Below are 6,349 nucleotides of genomic sequence, written 5' to 3' on the forward strand. Positions count from 1 at the left end.
CAGCGCCAAAGACCAAAAATCCAGAGACACAGATTTCCGCACTCTCTCTGAGAGAGGCCACTGACACTGCTACATTTGCTCCTTCTTCCTCTCTAGAGAGAGAGAGAGTGAAAAGCTCTGCTATTTCCTTCATTCATGGAAGGACACGAAAGCTTTAGATATAATTTTGATTCAAAAGAGAGAGAGAGAGAGAGAGAAATCCAGTCACACACAAGAGTAACCCAAAACGATGCGTCGAGCGATCTCACTTTTGGTCCAGCCACGCTTCATCTTTCTCTACGTTGTCCTCTTGATTTTCCTCATCTTCGCGTTCTCCAACTCCAAAAAGGTAAGATTTTTATTTATTTTTTGGATAATACAAGTAAAACCCATTTCGGTTTGTATGTGTACGGATCTGATTGTGTGAGTGGGGTTGAGTTTTAGCTAGTTTGGCTGCGAATTTGATCTGGGTTTTGGATATTTAATAATGGGTTATCTTTGTTTGGCTATGGTGTGCGTGCGTGTGATCTGAATGCTGTGAATGGAGGGGTTTTTTGTTGTTGTGTAATTGGAAAATGAGCATGGGTTAGCTTTAGTTGCATTTGAATTTTGTGTGAGCAGTGCTTGATTGGGTGCAATTGGAAGAGATAAACATGTTCATTGTTTGAATTTCATATATGGTAACATTGTTGTAGCTAACATTTTGAATTTGCTTGAAAGTTGATAAGGGAATTACAAAGTAAGTAATGGGCATTTGGGTTAAGGTGGAATAGGTGGGTAGAAAATTTCAATACTTGTATTTTATTTAAATGATTAGCATCTACTTTTAACTTAAATTACAAAAAAGATTGAGGAGAAGGATTGGAAAATTGTTAGAATACTTTTTTTTTCCTAATGAATGAGAAAATTTCGTTAAGAAACTAACACTATAGACACAACATTCAAGAAGTATCAAGTATCTTGAGCTGAAACTGATAAATACAAAGAACACAAGCTACTATAAAGCACAAATTCTAGAACAGAGAGAGAGATAGCAATAGTGGACCAACTGCAGCGATAACTATAATTCTATAAGACATAGGCTAAATGACTAATCAAAGCAACAAAGGGCCAGCTCATTAAAGACACAGGCTGGAAGCTTCCTTAAGCAGCAAAGAGCTCTACTCATAATGGAGTTTTTAATTCCTTTCGACAGAACAGCCTAAACCAAATATTAGCTACAATAGCATGAGCAAGTTCAGCCTCAAATCTAATCTTGACAATTTAAATAAGAGCATTACGATCAGATCTGTAAGGGTAACGAGGAGACTGTTGATCACTTGGTTCTTCATTGCCCTCCGGAACTGATGTATGATCCTTATTTTTGTAGTGCTAGGACTAACTTGGGCGATGCCAAGAGCCTTGTAGCTCAAATGGTTGGCATCTTTTGGCTTTCCAATGGAGACATTCAAGGTTCTAATCCCCACCCCCAACCATCAAACTATCAAAAGGACTAACTTAGGTGATGCTCAAATGGCCAAATCTGTATGTTAGATGTTGGAAAGCTGACAATGACGGTTTCAGAGCCACTATTGTGTGGCAAACCTTGCCTTATGTGGTATGAGGACTTTGTGATACAAAAGAAATAGGTGGGTCTTTGATGGAGTTGACCTGCTCATGAGATCAAAGAACAAATTTTACGGTCTTTGATTGATTGGATGCATGCTCTAGGCGGCATCCCTTTGATGTCTTTTGTTGCTTTTATTGACACTTTCTTTGCAAGTTGCATTCTTTGAAAAGGGATTGTACACATTTTGGGGTGTTTGGTTTGTGATTTCAAACAACAATTTTCAGTTTTTAAACAATATTTCACGCATTTCAACCCACTTTTTCATCTACATGTATTTCCACAAATGTTTTCGATCAGCAATTTTCCACAATTTTTCATCCACACGTATTTTCACAAATATTTATTTTGTGTCATTCTCTTTTCCTTTCTAATAAAATTTTTACTTCAAAAAAAAAAAAAAAAAGCATTACGTCAATCCAAAAGTGGTAAATGTGGAAGCCCAAGCCTGGTTGCATATAAAAGTTTGTTGTAGAACTTCAATTGTTGCTATGAATGTAGTGAATTGCTGTACTGCATGTTAAGTTGGAATTGGCCAATCTGGGGTATCAAGCTTCTTTTGCAATTTGGTTAGGGTAGTGCAGGAGGGTTTACTTATGGAGCAGATTCATTTCTACAGGATTCTTGCAACTATGCACCTTTGTAGAGAATATGTGTTGCTAAGGCATTTAATGATATTAATATCAAAATGGTAGTTAGTTTGATAATTTGGAGATCTATGATTCTATGATGAGATTCTTAATAATATGGAGCTAATTCCAATAGACTGTCCATTTGGATACCGTTTATTTGGCTGAAAACTGAAAACACTGTAGTAAAATAATTTTAAATGTGTGAATAGTGCCGTGAGACCTATTTTTAATGAAAGTTGTGTTGAAAAAAGAGGTTTGTGAGTTCTGTGAACAGTGCACGGGACCCACTGGAAAACCACCACAGCCATAAAAAGTTAGAAACGCACTTTAAAAAAAAAAAAAAAAAAAAAGTAGATGTAGATGTGGGAAAAGCTATATCCAAATGGATACTTATTGGAGGGTCTTGATGTGCATCATGTAGGAATTGAACCTATGAATTCAACAATTATGAGTTAGGCACTTTTACCATTCACCCATGGATGCTTATCGGGGATCCTCATACATAGTGAATAACCGAATTTTAATTGAAATGAATTCCAAGTTACCCTTTTACATAAGATAGGATAGAGATTTAATATATAAGGGAAAGTGAAAAATATGGCTCTTTAGATACTAAAAGGGATTTTAGGTTCCAGTGTTATCTCTTTTCTTGTTATGTAGCAATCACCTCACGATGAATTCCCAAGAGTCTGCTATTTATGAAATATTATCTCAAGTCTTCTGTGAAGATGAATGGCCATATCTGCATGCTTGAGAATTGAAATTTCTTTTCACTCATTCGTCATTATTTGCTTATACATTGATTTATGTTTTTGCATGTTGATTCATTGGACTGATAATTTCATGCTCGACTACCATCAACCCTTACCTAATGGCAATATTTATAACTGTATTGATTTGCTTCCTTTAATGTGTAGAGTGAAGAGAAAGCAGAAGAGGTGCCTGAAATTACCCACAGAGTTTACTTCGATATTGATATTGAGGAACAACGTCAAGGTACAGCTTTCATACTAACACTTTGATTTGAACTGCAGCAACAAGCACATAGCCACTCTCGAGGCTTCATGTACGAATGGTTAAGACTGACATTCTTATTGTTAATCATTTACTGAAAATAAAGGAGCAACGATCAATTTCTTGGCCTAATAATCGAAAAAGACAAATATTTCTCTCCCAAACCCCAACCCTGTTCTGTCTATATATGAGCACTGGTATTTGCTTTTCAAATCCTTTTCTGTTTGTTGATCCGAATAAGATCTGACTAGATACATCCTATGAGTTAGTTTTTCTTTTTTGATTACGTCCTATGAGTTAGTCTCCTTTCTAATGTTTGATTTCTTGGTAATTATCCCTCCCCTACTTAAATCAATTGTGTTACTTTTGTAAACATCAAAATTTATATTTCTCAATGATTTTGGTGAGGAAGGTTCCATTATGGAGCCTACCATGTAATTGTGCAATTGTATCTTTATATTTTTCTTCTTTTTTCCACCGTCTTCAAATGGTGTAACTAATGATTTTATCCACACACACACACACACACACCAAAACCCTACTCTTATAAAAAAAAAAAAATTTGCAATACTTGTATGCTTTATGCAGTATGTGGATAAAAATAAGAGCAGTTTATGATTGATTCTTGGATGGCGGATGCTATGCTTTTTAAATGGTAGTTCCAAGGCTATGGTCTATTTTTACTTGGTGGTCTGGATACCACTTAAAGGCTAAAGTATTTGCAATCTTTCCAAGGATCGCAGTGCAGCTCTATCTGCACATAGTGAAGTCATTTAACAACCAAGGTTGTCATTATTCACCGTCCAACTAATTTTTTACTTACGCTAGGGTTTTTAAAACTGGTACTTATCTTTAGATCAGTTAAATCTAAATCATGGGCCAATTTGATTGGAATATCATAACATTCAAGTTGCTTGAACTAATCAAGGTTCTAACAGTAAGCCATTAGATAGAATAATAATTGGTCTAAAATCTAGAACATACATTGTTGTTGTCAGTCATTATAGCTCAATGTTTATATTTCTTTCTCCTTTTTATATATTCAACCGCCAATTTTATACCTGTATTTGTGCAGGTAGAATCGTGATCGGATTATATGGCCAAGTTGTAGCAAAAACTGTTGGTATGTCCTGAAGATTGTGTGTGTATTCTTTTATGTTCAGTATTTTAGTAACCTAAATCACCGATAAAAAAATTAGTTACCAAAATCATCTTAACTAGTTGGCTAGTTGCCGAATGGTTTGTTTTTCTTTACTTAGCAAGACATGTTTGCTTGAATTTAAGCTGTTGAGTTCATAGCAACTGAGATGAAGTTATCTCAGTATTTGATCTCATGCCAATTAGTTGCCTAATGCCTGAATTTCTTTGTTTGCAGAAAATTTAGGGCTTTATGCACAGGTATTTGGGGTCTTTTTACTTGTTTTACGGGTTACTGAACCTGATGGCTGTTGTTATTATCAATATGCTGATTATAACTTGCTCACTTTAAACATAGGGGAGAAAGGCGAGGGTGCCCATGGGATAAAACTCCACTATAAAGGAACACCATTTCATCGTATAGTATCTGGGTTTGTGATTCAAGGTGGAGATATTGTTCATGGTGATGGCAGGGGTTTTGTATCAATATGGTGGTGGCACCTTTCCTGATGAGAATTTCAAGATAAAACATTCACATGCAGGTCATTTACTTAAGATTCTTTCAGTGGTTGAGTTGTGTGTAATAATTTATGATTCCTAATGCTCAATATTTTCTCAATTGTGGAGTTTCCTTTTTACTGTCCTTTCTCTGAAACCGTACTTTATTTTTGTAGGTGTTGTTTCCATGGTGAATTCAGGGCCTGATTCCAATGGCTCACAGTTTTTTATCACTACAGTCAAAGCCAGCTGGTAAGCTATTCTCCAGGGTTGTATTATTGAATATTAAGACAAAAGTATAAACAGGTGGACCTGCACATAATTTCCAGGTCCAGCACCTCCTAATTCCTGATTGACATGTTCAGTTCTTTGGAATTTTGAATCCTTAACGACAATCCTCTCCTGTACGCTACTTTAACAAAACTCATGCATCTATATTCTCTAGGACCATCTGAAATTTTCATATTTCTTTTCTTTTTATTAATAAAATACCATCTAAGATTTTGTTCCTGTTTGAAGAAAATGGGGGCAGCTATGGTTGCCAAAAGCAAGTTTTCATTATTATATGGACAATCTTCTTATTGTATCAACTTCAGCCTGTTCAAAATTTAAATGTTTACCATCGCATACTCTTGGTGCAATGGTCACTCTACAAGTATAAGTGCTTGTGGGGTGTGGAGGCAAGGATTGGGGTTCAAGTCTCCAGAAAGAAGCTTTACACACATATACACTTAGATTAGGCTAGAGTAGAATTTCTATCTTATATAAAAAAAAAAAATAAAAAAAAAGCTTAAAAATTCATACTCTAGGTCTTTGCTTAATATGCTTATTCTGCTGCCAAAGTCGATCTATACAAATGATGTCTGATATGCTATATGGGCTAAAATTCCAGGTTGGATGGGGAGCATGTTGTCTTTGGCAAGGTCATTCAAGGCATGGACACTGTGTTTGCAATTGAAGGTGGGGCTGGAACCTACAGTGGGAAGCCTAGAAAGAAGGTTGTTATTGCTGACTCTGGGAGATACCCAAGAGTCAATGGATCAGGAAAGATAAGTTCCTTTATACATGAACAGCAGCAAGTTTTTTTTTTTTTTTTGAAAGTTTGGTTTAGATAATTGATTCTCACTCTCTTCCCTTTGTAAGATGTCCATGAAATTTTACAAGTCATGAGCTCCCAGTTCTGATAGTCGTAGGCCTTCTTGGAAATATTGTATTTTCTTTTGTATTTGACGACTGTTATTAACACAAATGTTTGTTGTAGAGGAATCAAAGGAAATGACCTGTTAGTATCCCAAACTGTTTTTTTTTTTTTTTTTCTACTTTGGGTGAAAACAACTTCATAGAGATATGCTTTACATCATTACATGCCAACAAAAAGAATCAAAAGGAATGGAAAATTTCAAATTTTATTTTCTGAGTCAAGAAAATTAATACATCATATGGTACAAGCATTCCAAACAGACATAAATCTTTTTACTTCTGT

General features: G+C 35.4%; 1 pseudogene; it reads left to right on the forward strand.

Annotated features, from left to right (window-relative positions):
• LOC136066832 (peptidyl-prolyl cis-trans isomerase CYP21-1-like) lies at window positions 1–6,131 on the forward strand (annotated as a pseudogene).
• The last annotated feature ends 218 nt before the right edge of the window (window positions 6,132–6,349 follow it).

This window comes from Quercus suber, unplaced genomic scaffold, assembly GCF_002906115.3.
Source record: "Quercus suber isolate HL8 unplaced genomic scaffold, Cork oak 2.0 scaffold_5, whole genome shotgun sequence".
In the NCBI taxonomy this organism is placed as follows: Eukaryota; Viridiplantae; Streptophyta; class Magnoliopsida; order Fagales; family Fagaceae; genus Quercus; species Quercus suber.